This window comes from Hyla sarda, chromosome 7, assembly GCF_029499605.1.
Source record: "Hyla sarda isolate aHylSar1 chromosome 7, aHylSar1.hap1, whole genome shotgun sequence".
NCBI classification, from domain to species: Eukaryota; Metazoa; Chordata; class Amphibia; order Anura; family Hylidae; genus Hyla; species Hyla sarda.
In genome coordinates, this window is record NC_079195.1 from 66522088 (window position 1) to 66546347 (window position 24260).

A 24260-nucleotide genomic window follows, 5' to 3' on the forward strand; every position below is an offset into this window, starting at 1 on the left:
AAACTGACAATTTTCATTTTTATTGGGGAAGGGGATTTTTCACATTTTTTTTACTTTTTATTTTTAAATTTTTCAACTTTTTTTTTTTTTTTACAATCATCCAATCAAAGTGCCGCAATGCCGCAGATACCATGATCTGTATTGATCACGGCATCGGAGGGGTTAATGGCGGACATCCTCGGGACCGCGGATGTCGGCCATTACGGGTGGGTCCCGGAACCTGCCGTGTATGACACAAGCACCCTTCCGATGCTCGCGGTCATACACAGGACGTAAATGTACGTCCTGGTGCGGGAAGTCCCGCCAAACCAGGACGTACATTTACGTCCGTGGTCGTTAAGGGGTTAACACTGGCTATATCTGTAAGAAGACACATTATAGATAGCACATAGTAGTTTGGGGTTCTTGTTACAGAAGTCAATATAGGGTCAGGTTCTTCAGCTTACATCTCTGGTTACCGTGTTAAGGCCAAGAACAGAATTATTAATCAAATAATTGTAATGCTGAGTGCCCCGGTCCCTGCTCCTGGACCGGAGCGCTCACTGCGTTTGCCCCCGCAGAGTGCCCCGGTCAGACGCACTGACCGGGGACACTTCTGTTCTATCTCCGGAAGGGACGCGGTCCGCGCTGCGGGATGTCCCCGTGCGCGTCCCATCTTCACTTACCTGCGCCCTCTCCGGCTGTCTTTACTTCTCCCCTGACATGTGGTCCCCGACGCGCGCGTCCCTGCACTATAGGGCGCGCGCACACTGGCTGTGTAAAATTTAAAGGCCCAGTGCACCATTGATTGGTGCTGGTCCAATCCAATAATAAAGCAGTTCCTATAAATGTACCCTGCCTCTTCCTCCCCTTGCCGGATCTTTGTTGCCCTAGTGCCCTAGAGAAAGCGTTTATTGTGTAATCCCTGCCTGTTGCCGATTCCGTTGCTAACGACTACCGCCTGAGAACCTTTGCTGCCTGCTCTGACCTTTTGCTACGTCTGACTTCGCCTCCACCTGACCCTTCTGTACCACGCCAGTCTCAGCTGCCAGAGAGGTTGAGTCGCTACCGGAGGATACGACCTGGGAGTTACCGCCGCAGCAAGTCCATCCCGCTTTGCGGCGGGCTCTGGTGAAAACCAGTAACGCCTTAGAACAGATCCTCCGGTACGGCCCACGCCATCGCCTCTCTGGCACAGAGGATCCACCACCTGTACCTGCTTCCTGCTACCAGTCCGGATCCTTACAGTAAGATCCGGCCATGGATCCCGTTGAGGTGCCTTTGCCTAGCAGTTCCCCTCTGAGCGAGCCAAGGTGGCATTTGTTATTAGCCTGCTTTCTGGGAAGGCTCTGGCCTGGGTTACACCGCTTTGGGACCGAAACGATCCAGCCACTGCAAGTGTCCTGACTTTATTCAAGAAATTACAGAGTGTCTTTGAGGAGCCAGCCCGGGCTTCCTCTGCTGAGATGGCTTTACTGAACTTGTCCCAGGGGAGTTCAAGAAAGGCTTGTCCGGCGCTTTAAAGGATGTTCTGGCCGCACAAGAAGTACTTTCCAACCTGAGTGACCTCATCCACTTGGCCACCAGGATTGATCTGCGTTTTGTTGAGAGACGTGAGGAACTTCTTCAGGAATAAGTGCTCGTCCCAGACGCTTTTCTCATTTGGCTCCTATCTTCCAGCATCCACCGCAACCCTCAACTGGGCCTCCCTCCGAGGAAACCATGCAGGTGGATCGGTCTCGCCTGACCACTCAAGAAAGGAACCGTCGCAGAAACGAGAACCTCTGTTTGTACTGTGCTAGTGCTGAGCACTTCCTAAAAGACTGTCCTCTCCGTCCACCACGCCAGGGAAACGCGCGCACCTAGTCAGCGTTGGAGAGAATACCTCCTCTCCACGTATTACTGTATCCGTGCGGATTTCGGTACCCACCAGGACATCCTTTGCTGCCACTGCTTTTCTGAATTCCGGCTCTGCCGGTAACTTCATAGACGCCTCGCTGGTAAACAAGTTCAGCATCCCTGTCGTTCGTTTGCAGAAGTCCTTCTTTATCTCCACAGTCAACGGAGAGACTCAGCGGCACTGTGCAGTTCCGTACGGAACTCCTCCAGATGGATATCGGACTCCTGCATTCTGAGAAATTGGAGTTCTTTGTGTTACCCCACTGCACCTCTCCTTTTGGGACTGCCCTGGCTCCAGCGCCACTGTCCTGTTCTGGATTGGACCTCCGGAGAGGACCGAAGTTGGGGTTCTTCTTGTTTTGGCAGATGCCTCAAGCCGATTCAAGCCAAGTCTGCACCCGTAGTCTCTCCTCCTGGCCTGAACCATATGTTGATTTTGCGGACGTTTTTTGCAAGAGACAAGCGGAGGTGTTGCCTCCACACAGGCCGTATGACTGCCCCATAGACTTGCAGCCAGGTACCTCGCCACCTAGAGGAAGGATCTACCCTCTTTCTCCTCCAGAGACTCTCGCCATGTCGGAGTACATCCGAGAGGATTTGCAGAGAGGGTTTATCAGGAAATCCTCATCCCCTGCCGGAGCAGGTTTCTTTTACGTCTCTAAGAAGGACGGTACTCTTCGGCTGCGCATTGACTATCAACAACATCACTATTAAGAACCGTTACCCTCTTCCCCTGATTGCAGAACTCTTTGACCGTATTCAAGGCGCCAAGTACTTTACCAAGCTAGATCTCAGGGGGGCCTACAATCTCATTCGGATTCGAGAGGATGATGAGTGGAAGACGGCTTTTAATACCCGAGATGGTCATTTTGAGTATTTAGTCATGACCTTTGGACTCTGCAACGCTCCAGCCGTCTTCCTAGAGTTCGTTAACGACATCTTCAGAGACCTGCTCTATACCTGTGTGGTAGTTTACCTGGATGATATCTTAATTTTCTCTTCAAATTTGAATCAACACTGTGCGCATGTCCGCCCTGTACTCTCCCGTCTTAGGAAGAACCGTCTCTATGCTAAATTCGAAAAGTGCTTTTTTGACCGCACCAGTCTTCCCTTCCTGGGCTACATCATTTCCGCCAAAGGACTACAAATGGATCCTGCAAAGCTTTCTGCAGTCTTGGACTGGCCTCGTCCCTCTGGCCTTAAGGCCATACTGCGATTTCTCGGATTCGCTAACTACTACAGACAGTTCCTCCCGCATTACTCTACCCTTGTGGCACCTATTGTGGCCTTGACCAAGAAGGGGGCCAATCCGAAGTCTTGGCCTCCTCAGGCCGAGGAGGCCTTCTGCGCTCTCAAGTCTGTCTTTGCCTCCGCTCCAGTCCTGTCCAGGCCTGATCCCACTAAACCTTTCTACCTGGAGGTAGAGACCTCCTCTCGTGGGCGGAATTCTCCTATAACCACAAGGACTCTTCTGTCACCAACAAGTCTCCCTTCTTCGTGGTTTATGGCCGTCATCCTCTGCCACCTCTGCCATTGTCCTCCACCTCCGGTGTACCTGCAGTGGATGACCGTGTGCGGGATTTTGCTTCCATCTGGCACGAAACGCACCTCTCCCTACAACAGGCTTCTTCCCACATAAAGGCCCAAGTGGACAAGAAGCGTCGGTCTCCTCCTGTCCTGGTTCCCGGGGACAGAGTTTGGCTTTCCTCGAGGTACATCCGCTTCAGGGTCCCTAGTTATAAGCTAGGTCCTCGCTACTTGGGACCCTACAGAGTCAAGAAGAGGATCAACCCAGTGTGCCACCAGCTCCACCTCCCTTCCTCTCTTAGAATCCCTAACTGTTTTCATGTCTCTCTCCTCAAGCCTGCAGTATTCAATCACTTCTCCCCCAAGAATCTTCCTCCCACACCTGTATCCGGTACCTCGGATGTCTTCTCTGTTCAGGAGATTTTGGCCTCTAAGTTGGTCAGGGGGAAAAGATTTTTTCTAGTCGACTGGGAGGGTTGCGGTCCTGAGGAGAGATCATGGGAGCCTGAGGAAAACATCTTGGACCGCAATCTCATACTCAGGTTTCAGGATACCAAGAGGAGGGGGAGACCAAAGGGGGGGGGGGGGGGTACTGTAACGCTGAGCGCCCGGGTCCCTGCTTCTGGACCAGAGCGCTCACTGCGTTTGCCCCCGCAGAGTGCCCCGGTCAGACGCACTGACAGGGGACACTTTTGTTCTGTCTCCTTCAGGGATGCGGTCCATGCTGCGGGATGTCCCCGCGTGCGTCCCGCGTCCCATCTTCACTTACCTGCGCCCGCTCTGGCTTTCTCTACTTCTTCCCTGACATGTGGTCCCCGGCACGCGCGTCCCTGCACTATAGGGCGCGCACTGGCTGTGTAAAATTTAAAGGGCCAGTGCACCATTGATTGGTTCCTGGTCCGATCCAATAATAAAGCAGTTCCTATAAATGTACCCTGCCCCTTCCTGCCCTTGCCGGATCATTGTTGCCCTAGTGCCCTAGAGAAAGCGTTTATTGTGTAATTCCTGCCTGTTGCCGATCCCGTTGCTAACGACTACCGCCTGAGAACCTTTGCTGCCTGCCCTGACCTTTTGCTATGTCTGACTTCGCCTCTGCCTGACCCTTCTGTACCACACCAGTCTCAGCTGCCAGAGAGGTTTTGTCGCTACCGGAGGATACGACCTGGGAGTTACCGCCGCAGCAAGTCCATCCAGCTTTGCGGCGGGCTCTGGTGAAAACTAGTAACACCTTAGAACCGATCCTCCGGTACGGCCCACGCCATCGCCTCTCTGGCACAGAGGATTCACCTCCTGTACCTGCTTCTTGCTACCAGTCCGGATCCTTACAATAATACTGGTGTCTTAGGATCAACTCCGTCCAAGGGTGACGTATACATGGAGGTTGTATGTTCTTCCCCTTTTTGGGTGGATTTTTTCCCACATTTAAGATACATACTGATAGGATACTTGACTACCTATGAAATTGGTATGCTGTAGCTAAGCATCACCTTTACAATGCTTGAACTTGGAAGGAAAACATAATTTTATAACTTTGAAAACATGTATCAGGTAAAAGAAACGGATTGTTCCCTTATTTGCATACCTTTTTCCCCCGACTCCGTATGACATCTGGCGGTCTCTTTGAGGAAAAATCATGGAAGTTACATCCATTGGATTAGCAATTGTTACCCTGTTGACCAGTAGTTAGTCAGGGTTGTCACTTAAAAGACTGGCAGGGCATGTGCTCTGGATTATCAACGCTGTGGAGGTCCTAAATAATTTAGATAATGGGATGGGGTAACTAACAAAATAAAGAGTATCCTAAGTATGACTCAGACCTTCGAATCGATCTCAATATAAACAAGAATGGAATGAACTTGGCGATGTTGGCACGTATGGCATGGATGGAGTAGCTTCTGTTCAGTATATAATTAATATCGTACCAAGCAGATTAATTAAACCCTTCTGATATCTTCTTGTTTTTTTACTGCAGCCCCATTGTAAGTTAACAGTGAAATCTGGCAATCCTGTTGTCAGTGACTTTTAACATGGGAAGTTTTAATTCTTTTGAAGCAGAAGGCATTCGCCAGATTAACATACAGTTAATTACATTTTTCTCTGCATGTGACAAAGACAGATTGTGAGTAGGTATCACATTTTAAAAATATGTAAAAGGGCTGGATTTCGTAGGCTTAACTTCCTATGCAAACTATCTGCCAAAGTCTTCAACTCTTGTGTAAACTGCATGAGAGAGTTTACATAGGAATCTAAGCCGAAAAAATCTGTCCCTTTTACACATTCTCGGCATTTGAAACCCGTCCAATATTTTTTATAGTATTCTTTGACTAAAATGCATAGTTATTTCCCAGAGTCAGCATTGCCCTGTCTGTCTGGTTGAACTTTGTATAACCCATACTATTTCTTCTCCCATCACCTACACATCAGATATAATATCCAGATTGCCTTTCTTCAGTTCCATAAGTGTTTTATAATTGTGGAACAAGCAAGAGACTATTACAACGGAGAGCAGTAGTGAGAAAATAAAATGGCACAAGTGTCAGTGCTGGATGTGGAAGGAGATGAATTTTTATAATACGAGGATATTGCTAACATTTTCTTTCTTGTTTAAGCATCTGCTCTTGAAGAAACGGCTATGCGCTTTATTCTTTAATAGTTTACATTTTCGGAGGCAGCAAAAATGTATCTTCCAAAATGCACATGGATTTGTGCCTATTATTTGTTTGGTCAACTTAGTTACAACGGTTAACCTGTGGAAAAGATTGCTCAAGATATTGCTCCCAATAGGGATCACCCCAAGAGTGAAAGCTACCCCCTACCCAGAATAAGGGATAACTACAAGATTGGTGGGGATTCAATCACTGGGACCTCCACCGATTACAAGAAGGGAGGTCAATTTCCTCCCAGATTTATGGAGGGGCAGTACACATGCTCAGACTCTGCTCCATTCACTGTCTTTGGGACATCTGGTAGCCAAGGTCATGCTAGACAATGTTAAGACCCTAGAGAATGAATGTAGAGGTAGTTGAGGAAGCATTCTGGCATTTTATTACCCTAGGGGACAATGACCTTTGTGATCAGTGGGGTCATTGTCCCCTAGGGTAATGGGGTAATGGGGTGGGGACAAAGAGCCCAGGCCTTTGGTAGATTCCATGGGCAGCCATTTTAAAGTAGGGAGGGGCTCCAACCCATCAGAAGAGGCTCCAACCACAGAGACCCCCTGTGACCTCAAAAAACAGGTTCCTAAAGCTGTGGTGGTTATTCTGTGACCAACATAGTGAGTGAAAGGGAGCAGCAGTGTGAATGCCCAACCACTCCTACATTCTGACTGGGGTTGTGTGTTGGGGGGGGGGGGGGTCAGCAGTTATACCGATCTGCTCTGGACAGTTCCTGACACGGACAGAGGTGGCAGCAAAAAGCCCTTACAAGAGCATTTACAGATAAGTATAACATTCTGGCACCTGTTAATTTGAAAGCATTCTCTATCCTCCATAGTACCCCTTTAATATCAATATAAATGGCAGAAAGTTGGTTTGTCTATGTTTAGTATCTAGTAGGACAAGCTGCCTCCTGAGACGTGTAAATATATGGTGTATTTTATGGAAAGCGCTGAGCAAAACAAGTACCCCATTAAGTGAATGGGCTTACACTGCAGACGTGCTAGGCTCCAGAGTTCTGAATGGCCCAATATTAGCATCATTATTTTTAGACAGTTGTACTTTGTATGAACTCTCCACATCGCCTTTTATATACTTCATTGGAAAAAAAACACTGTTATGATTAACTGATTTTCCATAATGTTTGTACATTTCTTCTTCTCCTTCCGTGTCCTGTCTGTTCTTCTGGCACACAATGTATATAGAGGGAAATGAATAATAAGAAGAATTTAGCTCTGCAGACATGCTGCACGTATCAAACCTAAGATATCTGCTGGAAAAGTAATAGCACAGATACATATGTAGATACATGCTAAATTCCATACACACGGCATGACTGAGACTTGATGGACTACGTGTTGACTTTACAGTAATAACATCATACATCTTTTTTATGACCCATATCTTATTAGTTCAAAGCCGGCGCAGACTGCGCTCCATGCAGCTGGATGATCACTTTTTAGTGAAGCGGTTACAGGTGGTATTACTGAACGCGGTCACTGACATTTCTCATCTGTGTTATTCTAACAAGAAAATAGGCCCTTAGGATTGCCTATACTAATGCGCAAAGAACTATGAGAAATCCAGATATCAGCTTATAGTTAATATTGTCTATTTTCTTAACCTATAATGGTACAGTGTATGGCAAACTCGTCTGCCACTTTCAGGGTCTGATGGGCCCAGGCTCTGACATGATGATGGTCCCAGCAGAAGAAGATCTCATTTGGCTCCAACTTTGGAGCCATCACCTATTTCAGTCTTGCACTGAATGAGGGCCTCTTGATGAGGGCACATTCATAGAATGGATTCTGGGGCCCAATTCCTAATTTTATTTACTCTACATGAAAATGTTAGCTGATCACTTTTAGGTCTCATCCACATATATACATGCTCTTACCATTGAATGGGCACAGTGGAACTTACCGTGAGGTCACTAAGACGTAGTAGTCAGTTATGGTGTGTTTACTATCTAAGGCTCTTGAAGTACTGTTATGTCAAGGTGTGGTAAGGGGTTTAATCCCAAATGTAGTCTTTTTCTTCCTTCTAAGAGCCATTGGTCTTTTATTTTCTGCAGACAGAACTTGTTTTTTGTGGAACTAGTAAGCTTAATGGCATCTTTCATTTTACTTATAGGGTAAGGATAGTATGGCTGGCCTCACTGTGGGTACAGAAAGGGAGTGCCAAGGGAGGGATATCTTGCAATTTTGCCACATGCACAGCCAGTCAGAAACAGAGACCCAGTGAGTGATTGAGTTTCTTTTAAAACTCAACTAAAGTACTTCACCTCTAAACATCTTAGGACCTATGAAAAGGATAGGGGATAAGATGTCTGATCGCGGGGACCCCCGGTGATCTCCATGTAGCACCCAGTTTTCTGAAAGTTATGTTCAGAACGTTGGGTTTGGATGGCTGTGATTGTAACATGGATAGGGGATAAGATGTCTAGGGCGGAGTCCAAGCCTAGTCCATTTCTTAAAGGGGTACTCCGCTGCATACATCTTATCCCCTAGCCAACGTATAGGGGATAAGATGTTAGATGGCGAGGGTCCCCGCCGTTGGAGACCCCCATGATCTCCGGCATGGCATCCATGTCATTCGGGTCACAGAGCGAACTCCGCTCTATGCCCGATGATTGGCGATAAAGGCCACCACGCCCCTCCATTCAAGCCGTCATGCCCACTCCCATAGACATGAATGGAGGGGGCATGGCGTGATGTCACAAACGTGGAAGCTGCAAGCTTTCATGTTCCGGACGCCACAGTTGATTAGCAGGGGTCCCCAGCAGCAGGACCCCCGCAATCTAAGATATTATCCCCTATCCTTTGGATAGGGAATAAGATGTGTGCATCGGAGTAGCCCTTTAAGGTTTAATTCACAAACAACCTTCAGATCTTCACCAGTTAGGTTCGACCTACCTTGGGCCTGAATAACAAGCTACTTTTCCCTTTTTTCATCACGACATTCCAAGAACCATTATTTTTTAATTTACCTACATAACAGCTTTCTGCCGTCTTTAGGAAATTAAACAGTATCAATACCCCTGGATAAACCATTGCAAGAAGAACATGGTTTTCACAGTCCGACAGTTAAATGGGCACTGTCAGATTTAAAAAACTTTTTATATGTATTATATCTTGGAAAACATTAACCTTTCTAATATACTTCAGAAAAAATGTTATCTCCTTTTTATCATGTCTTATAAAAAAAAAAGACCACTAGGGGTTCCCATACCATCCAGAACATATTCCTGTCCGACTGCAGCATCATCTTTGTCCCAGCTGAAGCACAGGCAGGGACAAAGTCCAGGAAGTGAGGGCGGAACAAGCACTCCTCTGTGCTCTCTCCTGTCTATCAGAATTCTGTCTGAAAATATAGAGGAGAGGGTTACAGAGCAGCCTGCAGTGATTGGAAGAAGAGACCCAGAACAGCAGACTCAGGGAGGAAGTGAATGCATGGTGAGTGAGGGTGGGCTCAGTGCTTACCTCAGATACGCCCCTTCCTTAGCAGTGATTGTCAGAATGAGTGAGCAGCAGGACAGAGGGATTTGTGAGCCAAGTAAGTAAGCCATACAAAGCATCTGCATGACCTTGTGAGTAACATACAGTATATAATCATAATGTTTTTCCAGTGATATGACAGGCATGCTTTGAGGGCCATGATTTCACTGTTACCATTGTGTGTCGGGAGGAAGTGATCACGTTCTCTATATAATACCTTAACAGAATAGGTTTTATTTCATTCAATTTAAGAGTAGATCTACCAAAGAATTTGGAGAAGTGCCATTTTTGGGGGTAAAATTGAAAATGTCATTACAAATACGAGTGCAAACCAGCCATTAGTCATATTCAAATACAATTTCTCAAACATTATTGCACACATTAACAACAATTAAGTGTTTTTAGGGATGGAGTTCTAATGGCATGCCCGAGGTATTTGCATCATTTGCCTAAGCCTTACTCCAGCCCTAAGAATGTAGCAGTATATTTAAAGAAGAATAAGTCAGTTAGTCTATGGCATGAAAAACAACTTACTCTGATGTGAAGAATGAGATCTGGAAATTACTGCTATAACTGTAACTTTACTACCTTGGGGAGTGATGACTATTGGGCCCCGGAAGTATATAGGAACCATTGTAGAAGTACATCTTAAGTACCACGGATGGACTGAACTATGGTGGTAGCACCATAGATAAATGGATATCAATGATTGTATCCAAGTTTTGGATACTGTAATGAAAAATAACAACAAACGTGCAGAGTAATTATTCCCACATAACTGTAATCTTTGCCTTTATCTGTCAATAAGTGAAGCCACAGAAATGATTGTATACACTAAACACATTCAGCTGTTCCACATCCAGTGTACTTCCAGATATCCTGAATATACTCATTATCAGTCCAATATTTTTAATGTATATTATGCTGAAAATTATTGAATATTTATTGTACTGCACTTTACGATATCACAAATTCCCTTATATTAAGGAGAATTATAAAAAAAATATTTAGAGAGAAGGCTAAAGAGGCATAACTAGTATAATAATAATAATAATGACAAAGAAAAAAAAAAGCAAAGGAAACATATAGGGGACATTTATCAATGTTTGCTTATGTATTCCTTTTTTAGTTATTTTTTTTGTTACAATTTTTTTGCTTATGTGCGCCGCTGGGGACCCCCGATATCTTGCACGCGGCACCCCGTTTGTAATCAGTCCTCGGAGCGTGTTCGCTCCGGGTATGATTACAGGCGACCACTCAAATCAAGCCTACGGGAGGAGGTGTGATAGCTGTCACTCCCCCTCCCGTAGGCTTGCATTGAGGGGCGGAGCGTGACGTCACACGGGGGCGGAGGCGTGACGTCACACGGGGGCGGAGGCGTGACGTCACACGCCGCCGGCCCGGTGGTCGCCTGTAATCAGACCCAGAGCGAACACGCTCCGGGGACTGATTACAAATTGGGTGCCGCGTGCAAGATCCCCGGGGTCCCCAGCGGTGGGACTCCCGCGATCAGGCATCTTATCCTTTATCCTTTGGATAGGGGAAAAGATGTGTAAGCATCGGAGAACCCCTTTAAGCACTTTTTCTTTTTTTGCTTTGGTAGTGGCTTTTTCTGCTCCATATCTGAGCTGGAGTAAATTTAGTAGGTTTTTTCATGCAATGCAACTTTTTTGCGACTTTTGCACTTGATAAATCTCTGACCACTGCAAGTCAAAAATCACTTTTTGCTTTGGTAAGCAAGATTTTTATTTTTTGCTTAAGACACTGAACTTGCAAAAAGTCGCAGAAAAAAGAGAGTAGTCGCACGTGCGACTTTTTTGCCACAATTTTATGCAAAAAAAAAAACCTACTAAATGCTTTGATAAATGTCCCCCATAGAGATTCCCATTTTTTAACCTTGTGAGCCACATTCAACTTCGAGTCATATTTAGAATCCATAGTCAACTAAAAAACTAAAGACATATAAAATATAGAGAAAAATAAATATTTGAATTGCATACATTTTAAAAATAAATAGTGTCAATATTGACATTTTATTACACAAACCAAATTGTTCAAGGGTCATAATGCCTCTCCAATATTATCAATGTGGACGTCATTTTGTAGCCAAGGCATATGGTCTTCTAATGCTTGTTCCTAATTTCCTAGTTAGGGAACTCTGCTGTAGATGTTATGAAGAGTGTATACCAAAAGAGTCAACCATATACCACCCTGATTTACCACAGAGTATATATAGAGCCAATACATGGCCAACATTTATCATGTCCTAGAGAGACTTGTGTATATTTCGAGCATCCATATTGTGCAGCATGTGCCTTTCATAGAACATATATGGTCAGTTCTAAAATATATTGTACAATATTGTACATATTTTACCATACAATGGTCTGATTTAACTAAAATGTAAAAAGATTTTTTTTTTATCAGATTTGGAATTGTGAAAATGTAAAGACACATTTAGAAATTCAGAGATCCATTGGTAGATATGTCATGATGAGGACCTTCCTTTTGAAGCAACAGTTCGTACCATTGACCTGTTCACTTATGACACTTATGACACAATTATAAGTTTACTTAGAGTTTATAGTTTACTTTAGTTCTGTGTTTTGTGATTCTTCTATTTGTAGTCCACTTTTGGTACGCTGGATGGACAGGTTTATGTTTCTTGCACAAGGTTGTTAACTGCATGTCAAAGACCTCCTGTAGGAACATTCTGGGAACCTGACCGAAGAGCTGACATACTAACCCTATCAGCTGCAATAAGACACTCCAGGACATGTTTTATTGGTCACTTAAACATGCCTTGGGCACATTGTAGGGCAGGAAAGAAAAACAACTGACTTAACAGGGCAATAACATAATAAAATGGTCTTAAAATATGTGTAAAGGTATGTGTGAACCTTAGTGCAACATTGTTGAAACCTGTTTTCTGCATGTTGTGTTATGGAGACCATAGGGAATATGTTTCTTCAATTTCAATGTATATATTCTAAATAAATAGCTTTACTGTCTGGAGTAGACATTTTGACATCAACCCATTTGTATATATGGTACTTTCATTTATCTTTGACTGGGATTGTTTATAAGGCTGAAAATTCCAATTTCAAATATGTGAGACAATATATTATACATCCTTCGGAGGTCACGGTAATGTGATTTTCACCTGTATCTCTGAACTTCTGACTTCCTCCATATTGCACAAGTTGCCACGGGGGTATTTGAGTTTCAGAGCTACAAATCTTTCAACATATCATTAGTTACAGGTGGTGCTTAGAATACCACCCCTTCCCTTGGGTTCTCGGTGTCCAAATCATGAACTCTATTGTACTGTTCCTGCTTTACATCTTTGTTGAGCATCATTGCATCTATGATTTGGTTTTTCAACTTGGGTTCTGTAAGACCTATGAAGCTCCAAATATAAAAATAAAAAAAGTAATTTTGGGTAGACCTTTGCTTGGCAGATGGCAGCTTATAAATGTGATCATCTGTCAAAAATACTCACAGGTCCCCATGGGTATTATCAAACTAGACTAAATTTGGTGCTTGGTGTCTATATGATACAATAATAATATTTTCATAGCACACTCATTTGAAATATTGAAATTAAAGTAAGGTTAGTCATCTATCATGATCTGGCAGTAATCAGTAATTTGGACATCTGGTTGGCAGCACTATGACCCGTTTTGTTACAGATCACATCAGGGGAGAAAGGTGGGCGATACCTAATGATGATGACATGATGAGCATATATAGTTCCGCTGACATGAGGGACTGCCATTGTCATACTATCCTCTTGACAACGCCATTGTAACGGAAAAACATGTTGAGGGTGGCAGGACAGTTCATGTTTTAAATTGCACTCCGTGATAGTGTTTAAATATGGCGTACGGAAGCACCAAGTAATTATCAGCAGATAAGGGGTTCCCTTGCTGTCTAATAGTGACTCCTTACCTCCACTATCACAATATTTGTTTTAATTACACTTTCAGGGGTTATTTTAATTGTGTCAATAAAAGTGACTCCGGACTTTGGCCCTGGGGTTCGTTGTGTCTCCTTTGTGGGTGTTTTTTTTTTTTAAAGTTAGGTTAAGCTACAACATAAAAAAACATTGTGACAATGTTTTAAGCCACAGTAAGGCAAGAGACTTGAGGACACCCCTGTCATCTTAAAAACTGTTCAATGTTCCATGGGAAAAAGAGTATGCAAAGTAGCTCATTTTCAAAAGGAAAAAAACTTGCTTTACAGTACCACCTACAACAGGTAGCTTTTCTATTAAGTTCTACCCCTAAAGGGCCTTAAAACATGACTGGGGATTATGTGCAGAACCTCCTCCAGAAGGGGCAGTTACTCATCTGTAGACAATTGTGAAGGGAATCTACCTCCAGTAGGGGGCACTGTACAGTAAGTTATTTTTCTTCTGCAGATGGGCTACTTTGCATAGTAACATACATCTTGATAAGAAACAGATGTCCAGCGCGGATGTCAAGCAATACGAAATTCTTTATTCAGCCATAACGCTAAGTGATGACATCACATGCTGAATAAAGAATTTCGTATTGCTTGACATCCTCGCTGGACATCTGTTTCTTATCATTTACACGTGAACCAAGGACCGGTTCTGTCCGAGACGCGGGAGGGGCGACCGAGTGAGCTGTGCCGCACTTGTTATATGTGTTAACATACATCTTCTATAGCTATCTCCTCCAATTTAACAATACAAGTAGCCATACACCTTCAAAGGCTGTAAGCTAACTGCTATGTCTCCCAGTCTGCCTATTTTCTGTATTCAGAATGGAGATAGAAGGGGTAAGCTTCTGCCTGGATCCTATAGCGGCAGCATTTCTGCCCAAGAAAATGTCCAGTTGAAGTTCAACCTGCTAGACTCTTCTCTCTCCTGACACGATCTGTTCAGCTGACACATATCTAATATGTATGGGGATCTTAGATCAGGTTAAATAAAGGCACAACTTATTCAAATTCAACCTGTAGTGTTGATCTAGAAGAGTGTTCACCCAAGCACTGTTCTCAAGTACCCCCAATAGGTCATGATTTGAGGATATCCTATACAGAGAACACTTGTGATACCAGGTGAACTGATCATCATTATATCACCTTTGAAAGACTTAGGAAATACTGAAAACATGACCTGTTGGGGTACTTGAGGCTGTGCTTAGGAAATATTAACCCAGAAGAAGAAAAAATATCTTCCATGAGGTAGTTGCACATAATCTTATATTTAGGTGGGAAAATTCCATCCCAACTCTAAAAATGGCAATTGGAAAAGATCCCTCCACAAATGACCCAACTCCACAATCTAGTACTCATAACTTCAAAGGCATCAAGTCTCTAGAACTTCATAAATAAGGCCTCCTTTAGATATACCAGTTGTCCAGCGGCATTGTCCGCCGTGTACTGGAGGGAAACTGACAACAGAACAGATCCCATTCATTTGAATGGTACAGTTCCTAAATCAGTTTAGACGTCAGATGGTTGATCTTGCTGGACCAGCACCGGACAGGGGAATGCTTCTTGCTACATTCCCCTGTCTGGCGTTCTGCCGTTGGCTGTCCAGGCATGCTAGAAGTTAAAGTTCTGCAACATCTGGAGGACCACAGATTAAAACCACTGGACTAGAAAGTCATACTTGCTTTCCATTTAATAATTAAATACAAAAACTTTTTATATGTTGTACATCTTGGCAAAGCACTAACCTAGTATCTAACATACTTTATAAGAAAATGTTCTTTACTTTTTATAGAAATCATGGCTTATAGAATCATGGCTTTGTCCTAGTTGAAGCACAGGCATGGAAAAAGTCGAGTAAGTGAGGGTAGGCTAGTACTCCTCTGTGCTGTCTGCTAGGAGAGAGCACAGAGGAGTCCAATCAGACAGGAGAGAGCACGGAGAAGTCCTATCAGACAGGATAGACCACAGAGGAGTTCCTTCAGACAGGAAAGAGCACAGAGGGGTACTATCAGGCAGGAGAGAGCACAGATGAGTCCTATCAGATAGGAAAGAGAACAGAGGAGTGCTATCAGACAGAAGAGAGCACAGAGCTGTGCTATCAGACAGAAGAGAGCACAGAGGAGTCCTATCAGACAGGAGAGAGTACAGAGGAGTGCTATCAGACAAGAGAGAGCACAAAGGATTGCTATCAGCCAGGAGAGAGCACAGAGGAGTCCTATCAGACAAAAGAGAGCACAGATGAGTCCGATCAATCAGGAGAGAGCACAGAGGAGTGCTATCAGACAGAAGAGAGCACAGAGGAGTCCAATCAGACAGGAGAGAGCACAGAAGAGTGCTATCAGACAAGCATAGAGGAGCGCTATCAGACAGGAGAGAGCACAGAGGAGTACTATCAGACAGGAGAGAGCACAGAGGAGTGCTATCAGTCAGGAGAGAGCACAGAGGAGCACTATCAGATAGGAAAGAGCACAGAGGAGTCCTATCAGTCGGGAAAGAGCACAGAGGAGTACTATCAGACAGGAGAGAGCACAGAGGAGTACTATCAGATAGGAAAGAGCACAGAGGAGTGCTATCAGACAGAAGAGTGCACAGAGGAGTCCTATCAGACAGGAGAGAGTACAGAGGAGTGCTATCAGACAAGAGAGAGCACAAAGGATTGCTATCAGCCAGGAGAGAGCACAGAGGAGTCCTATCAGATAGGAAAGAGCACAGAGGAGTGCTATCAGACAAAAGAGAGCACAGATGAGTCCTATCAATCAGGAGAGAGCAAAGAGGAGTGCTATCAGACAGGAGAGAGCACAGAGGAGTCCAATCAGACAGGAGAGAGCACAGAAGAGTGCTATCAGACAAGCATAGAGGAGCGCTATCAGACAGGAGAGAGCACAGAGGAGTACTATCAGACAGGAGAGAGCACAGAGGAGTACTATCAGACAGGAGAGAGAGCACAAAGGAGTGCCATCAGACAGGAGAGAGCACATAGGAGTGCTATCAGGCAGGAGAGAGCACAGAGGAGTACTGTCAGACAGGAGAGAGCACAAAGGAGTGCCATCAGACAGGAGAGAGCACATAGGAGTGCTATCAGGCAGGAGAGAGCATAGAGGAGTACTGTAAGACAGGAGAGAGCACAAAGGAGTACTATCAGACAGGAGAGACCATAGAGGAGTACTATCAGACAGGAGAGAGCCCAGAGGAGTCCTATCAGATAGGAATAGAGCACAAAGTAGTGCTATCAGACAGAAGAGAGCACAGAGGAGTGCTATCAGACAGAAGAGAGCACAGAGGAGTCCTATCAGACAGGAGAAAACACAGAGGAGTGCTATTAGACAGGAGAGAGCACAGAGGAGTACTATCAGACAGGAGAGAGCACAGAGGAGTGTTATCAGGCTGGAGAGAGCACAGAGGAGTGCTATCAGACAGGAGAGAACATAGGAGTGTTATCAGGCAGGAGAGAGCACAGAGGAGTACTATCAGACAGGAGGGAGCACAGAGAAGTACTGTCAGACAGGAGAGAGCACAAAGGAGTATTATAAGACAGGGGAGAGCACAGAGGAGTACTATCAGACAGCGAGAGCACAGAGGAGTGATATCAGGCAGGAGAGAGCACAGAGGAGTGCTATCAGACAGGACAGAGCACAGAGGAGTACTATCAGACTGGAGAGAACATAGTGTTATAAGGCAGGAGAGAGCACAGAGGAGTTCCATCAGACAGGAGAGAGCACAGAGGAGTACTTTCAGACAGGAAAGAGCACAGAGGAGTACTATCAGACAGGAAAGAGCACAGAGTAATACTATCAGACAGGAGAGAGCACAGAGGAGTCCTATGAGTCAGGAGAGAGCACAGAGGAGTCTTATCAGTCAGGAGAGAGCAAAGAGGAGTACTATCAGACAGGAGAGAGTACAGAGGAGTCCTATCAGACAGGAGAGAGCACAGAGGAGTACAATCAGTCAGGAAAGAGCACAGAGGAGTACTGTCAGACAGGGGAGAGCACAGATGAGTACTATGAGACAGGAGAGAGCACAGAGGAGTACTATCAGTCAGGAAAGAGCACAGAGGAGTACTTTCAGACAGGGGAGAGCACAGAGGAGTACTATCAGACAGGAGAGAGCACAGAGGAGTACTATCAGACAGGAGAGAGCACAGAGGAGTGCTAGCCCACCCTCACTTACTGGACTTTGTCCATGCCTGTACTTCCGCTTGGACAAAGCCATGATTTTATAAGCCATGATTTCTATGAAAAGGAAATAACATTTTCTTATAAGGTGTATTAAAAAGGTTAATGTTTTGCCAAGATGATAACATATGAATAGGTTTTTTAATCTGACAGTGCCCATTTAACGCAATGATTGGATATTGCACAATGTGCATCTTGAGGTCACATAATCTTAAAGATGCTGGAGGAAAGTCTGGACTCCTAGCTGGATGTTTAGTGTTGGGAAAAAGAGTCATGACCAGACAAACTTTTATTGCTGTGTCATTTACATAGCTATCCTGCACAGTTGGCTCCCCCTGTTTTTTAGCTGGCAAGGAGACCAAAACAAGTAGCAGATTATTTAAAACAAATGTGTAGAGGGTGAAACCAGCTGCCAGATTACAAGTGAAAATAAACTAAGTGAAAGGAAACTGTCCAGTTCACAGAGAGGGCAATAAGGATATAGTGCAGCCAGTACTTGACACTTCTGCCTGCACATGCTGATAGACGTCTCTCTGACTGTCCTACCGCTACAAATCTCCCTATAATTCATTAAGGAGAAATGTTCCTTGCAACATTTAACTCCAATTTTAGCACCCTTTGTTTTACTTTCCATACTCATTGGGTTCATCCTTATGTCACACAAGTCGGCTAATTCCGATGAATCGCAGGGCTTCATTCCTAAATAGTACAGCAACATCCCTGATGGAAAAATGAATGCTTGACTTCACTGCAGGTGTTTTGCAATCACCAGGAAGTCAAAATAAAACAATTGAAACCAGAGAAAAACATATATATATATATATATATATATATATATATATATATATATATATAACCAGGGGTAACCAAAATGTACGGCTGCTCCAGCCCGGGGAAATGAGACACAAATTATACAGAGAGAGTTGGTTAAGTAGCATTTACTTATGGATACCTCTGCATTTATATGGATACACCTTAATAAAATGGGAATGGTTGGTGATATTAACTTCCTTTTTGTGGTACATTAGTATTTGTGAGGGGGGAAACTTTTCAAGATGGGTGGTGACCATGGCGGCCATTTTGAAGTCAGCCATTCTGAATCCAACTTTTGTTTTTTCAATAGGAAGAGGGTCATGTGACACATCAAACTTATTGGGAATTTCACAAGAAAAACAATGATGTGCTTGGTTTTAACGTAACTTTATTCTTTCATGAGTTATTTACAAGTTTCTGACCACTTATAAAATGCAGGAGAAATGCTAACACAGGCTTCCAGTATCCGTAGTTTCAAGTGCTGCTCATCTCGTATCTTCACAGCAAAGACAATTGCCTTCAGATGACCCCAAAGATAAAAGTCTAAGGGGGTCAGATCGGGAGACCTTGGGGGCCGTTCAACTGGCCCATGATGACCAATCCCCTTTCCAGGAAACTGTTCATCTAGGAATGCTCAGACCTGACACCCATAGCAAGATGGTGCACCACCACATTATGGGTGTCAGGTCCGAGCATTCCTAGATGAACAGTTTCTTGGAAAGTGGATTGGTCATCTTGGGCCAGTTGAATGGCCCCCAAGGTCTCCCGATCTGACCCCCTTAGACTTTTATCTTTGGGGTCATCTGAAGGCAATTGTCTATGCTGTGAAGATACGAGATGTGCAGCACTGGAAACTACGGATACTGGAAGCCTGCGCTAGCTTTTCTCCTGCGGTGTTGCTATTAGTATGTGAAGAGTGGGAGAAGAGGGTTGCATTGACAATCCAACACAATGGGCAGCACAGTGAACACATTTTATAAGTGGTCAGAAACTTGTAAATAACTCATGAAAGAATAAAGTTACGTTAGAACCAAGCACATCATTGTTTTTCCTGTGAAATTCCCAATAAGTTTGATGTGTCACATGACCCTCTTCCTATTGAAAAAACAAAAGTTGGATTCAGAATGGCAGACTTCAAAATGGCCGCCATGGTCACCACCCATCTTGAAAAGTTTCCCCCCTCACATATACTAATGTGCCACAAACAGACATACAATTCTTTAGGTTTTAAGAGAGAAGAACAGCATGTAAGATGTAAACTGCTGTCTGGGATACATATTTGGGTGTTTTATGTTTCTAAACTGAAAATAGTTATTGTGTCATGAATTTCTGTGCTGTAACTGTCAGATCCTCCTTGGCCGTAGCCCTTTAAAGACGTATTCCAGCGCAATGAAAATGTATGAAAATTGACTTTTGGATCACTAAAGATGAAAACAAACTATACTTACCTACCTTGATCCCCTGCAGCTTGTGGTCTGTGTCTCCCAGTCATTTGCTGTGGGGGTAATGCATCAGAGGAAGAATGATGCAACGGGGATCAGCAGCCATCAGATTGGGAGCTTCAGGGGATTGAGGCAGGTGAGTAAGGTTTGTTCTTTATTTTTAGTGCTTCTGGAGTTCATTTCAAACAATGTTATGCCACTGAAATACAGACTGCTAGTTGGCTGCTGCATTACCTGTGGCCAACAACCCATGTGTTTTTACCCTTACCTTTACTACCAAAACTGTTTCTCCAAACTAATAAACAATTCTGAAATTCCTTATTTTATTAAACTATTTTTTTCAGTAATATTTCACGCTTTCAAAATGTTCCCTGTATCAACAGGGAATATGAACAATGTTGTTTCCTGTAGGACGCTTGTATCATGTGTTTTAGCCCTTCCCTACACTGGTCTGAAATCAGAACATTACCTCAACGTCCTCAAGATAGATCTTTTCCGGAATCATACATTCCGGTATAGGTCATGGTTAGGTGGTACATTTTGGAATGCCTAACTGTAAGAGCAAAGGGACTATGGAACTCTCTGCCATATGATGTTGTGATGTCTGACTCTGATTAAATAATTTCAAGGAGGCCTGGATGCTTTTCTGGAAAAATATGATATTACAGTTTATGGATACCAGTCGGAAAGGATTTTTTTCCTCTGTTATAAGGCAATGGGCTTCTGCTTCATAAGGGTTCATTGTCTTTCTCTGGATCAACACATTGGGAACATAGGCTGAACTTGATGTACTCTGTTTTTTTTTTCAACCTTATAAACTATGTGCCGTATTTTTCGCCCTATAGGACGCACCGGCACCTATTTTAAAGGTGCAAAATCTAGAAAAAAAAGATTCTGCACCCAACAGTGATCTTCAACCTGCGGACCTCCAGATGTTGCAAAACTACAACTCCCAGGTCCGCAGGTTGAAGACCACTGCATAGGAGGTAGTACTCACCTGTCCCCGCCGCTCCGGACCGTCACCGCTGCCCTGGATGTCGCTCCATCGCTGTCACCGCGTCCCTGTGGTGTTCCCGAAGCTCCGGACTTCTTCTTCCCCGGGATCCACACTCTCCGTCGCCGTCATCACGTCGGTACGTACGCCGCTTCTATTGGATGATGGGACGGCGTGTGCGACGACGTGATGACGTCGAAGGAGAGCACCGGCCATGCAGGGGTTCCCGGCACGGAGCAGACACTGAGGAGGCAGGTAAGGTCCCTCCTGGTGTCCTGTAAGCTGTTCGGGACGCCGCGATTTCACAGCGGCGGTCCTGAACAGCCTGACTGAGCAGCCGGGTTAGTGTTATTTTCGCTTCAGACGCGGTCAGCTTTGATAGCCGCGTCTGAAGGGTTAAAACAGGGCATCACCGCGATCGGTGATGTCCTGTATTAGCCGCGGGTCCGGGCCGTTGATGGCCGCAGGTATTCGCCATATAAGACGCCCCAACTTTCCCCCCCCCAGTTTTGGGGAAGAAAAAAAGCGTCTTATACGGCGAAAAATAAGGTAACTAAAGCAATGAAACATGAGAACAGCTACCTGTTCTGTTTTTATCTATGGCATTTAGAAGAATCTAATAAAGCTTCATGTTTTTTTTTCATGTACTTTTTGCTTTCTGTTTCTTATACTTAGCTCAGGTGATGCTCAACACCCTGTGTCCGGGCATCCTGATAACCACTGTTGGTGACCTGGACTTTCTGCAATTGCTTAAGTCTTGGTTAGGTTGGATCAAAAGAACTCAAAAGGTCCTCCACTGAACACCTGTGAAGAGAAGGGGTCATCACATAGTAAAAAAAAGCAGGTTTTATGCTCACTTAATGACTTTGGGTGAAACCATATAAATTACCTTTCTCATCCCTATGGTTAAATGTACAACAAAACAACATAGCATAGATCTAGCTTAAAAGTTTGTAGTTCTACATCCCAATGTTCAATGTACAAGATCATAGGGAAAATGTGTCACCCACTAGATCAGTTGAAACTTTTAGATTGGGGGGAGTCCGTCCATCGGGACCAGACAGTCATTAGAATAGAGGACCCTAGTTACCCCAACTTGAACAACAGCAAAGATGCCCTTACAAGGATTGATCAACCATGTGGCTGAGCCACAAAAACGTTGGATCATTCATACGGCCATAAACTGCATCATTATTGGCTGTTTACACAGGGCGATGTGCAGCCCATTACAATATTTTTACGGGCCTTTTTCCTTAACTTTTCGTTGTGCTCCTTAACCAACTGCCTACCAGACACAGTTATCATTGTTATAACTGTTAACTTGAAGCTTTATATAACAATTTAACACCTTTAGGACCAAGGGCGTACCTGTACGCCCTGGTCCTGCTCCCCTGGTCTAAAACGAAAGTAAACGGTTCCCGACAGCTTAGTCGGGCTGTTCAGGACCACCTCAGTCCCAAACAGCTGAAAGGATAGGTGAGATCCAGGCTGGAGCAATCGAGCACAGATAACACTGATCAATGCAATGCTAAGGCATAGCATTGAACAGTGTATGCAATCAGAAGATTGCATGTATAAGTCCCCTATGAGGACTAAAAAATGGTGTAAAAAAATGATAAAAGTTAATAAATGTGATTTAACACCTTCCTTAATAAAAAAGTTTCAATCATCCTCCTTTTCCCATTAAAAAAAATATGTAAACAAAAATAAACATAAACATATGTGGTATCGCCACGTGCGTAAATGTTCAAACTATAAAAATATAATGTTAATTAAACCGCAGGGTCAATGGCGTATACGTAAAAAAATTCCAAAGCCCAAAACTGCATATTTTTGGTCATTTTGTATACCCTAAAAAAACAAATAAAAAGTGAGCAAAAACAAATGGTACCGATCATGGTTCAGATCATGGCGCAAAAAATGAGCCCTCATACATCCCTGTATATGGAAAATTAAAAAGTTATAGAGGTCAGAAGATGACAATTTTAAACATACTAATTTTGTTGCATGTAGTTAGAAGTAGTAAACTAAAATAAAACCTAAATAAATTAGGTATCCTTGCGACCGTATGGACCTACAGAATAACGATAAGGTGTCATTTTTACCGAGAAAAGTGCACTGCATAGAATCAAAAGCCCCAAAAGTTACAAAATGGCGTTGTTTTTTTTTTGTTAAATTTTGCCCCACAAATATTCTTTTTTTTTTCTGATTTTGCTGTAGACTTTATGGTGAAATGATTGATGTCATTACAAAGTAAAATTGGTCTCGCAAAAAAAAAAAAACCCTCATATGGGTCTATAGGTGGAAAATAGAAAGCATTATGATTTTTAGAAGGTGAGGAGGATAAAAAAAGAAAGTGCAAAAATGAAAAATAGCAAAAATGAAAAATATGATGAGAAATTATCAAATGGTTTAATTGTAATTGACCTAACAGCCATATATATTTATACATTCGTTGCTACTATATATCAGTATATATGGCCCTAAAAGGGAGTAACCCTATTTTCTAAAGAGATTCCACTTTATTGCTGCAATCACTAAGTTAACTATAAGGGCAAAAGGTCAATACAGGGTTATCACATCCTAAAAAGTGGTAAATGTGTGGGTGTGCCGATTGTATATGTATATATATATATATATATATATATATATATATATATATATATATTCCAATGAAAATAAGTTGCTGCAGCACACTTATGGTGAAGAGAAAGTAGCTTTTATTCCATCCAAAAAAAAGTGTAAAAAATGCAACGTTTCAGCTGCCCATGCAACCTTTTTCAAGCAATTCAATGCTGAAATGTTGCATTTAAAAATAAATAGATTTGGATGGAATAATAGCTACTTCCTCTTCACCAAAAGTGTGCCGCAGCAACTTGTTATCATTGGATTATTTAGAAGCCTGACCTGGGCTACTGTATTGCACCTTTACACCTGATCTGCGAAGATCAGTGGTCTCCAAACTATGGACCTCCATTTATTGGCCTGTGCTGCTTTTTCATGAGGGAACGTTATATACATGTATTAGGTATATATTGTATAAATCTGCTGGACAAAATTTACAGAAAGTTTTTTTAAATTTTTTTTTTTTTTTGCAGCATAATGAAAAAAATCCACAGCTGTCTTCATTTTCTTTAATTACATTTTTTAGGATAACTGCTTGATGTCGGGAAAAAGAAACATTGAAAGCGTTAAAGGGGTACTCCGGTGGAAAACTTTTTTTTTTAAATGAACTGGTGCCAGAAAGTTAAACAGATTTGTAAACTACTTCTATTAAAAAATCTCAATCCTTTCAGTGCTTATTAGCAGCTGTATGC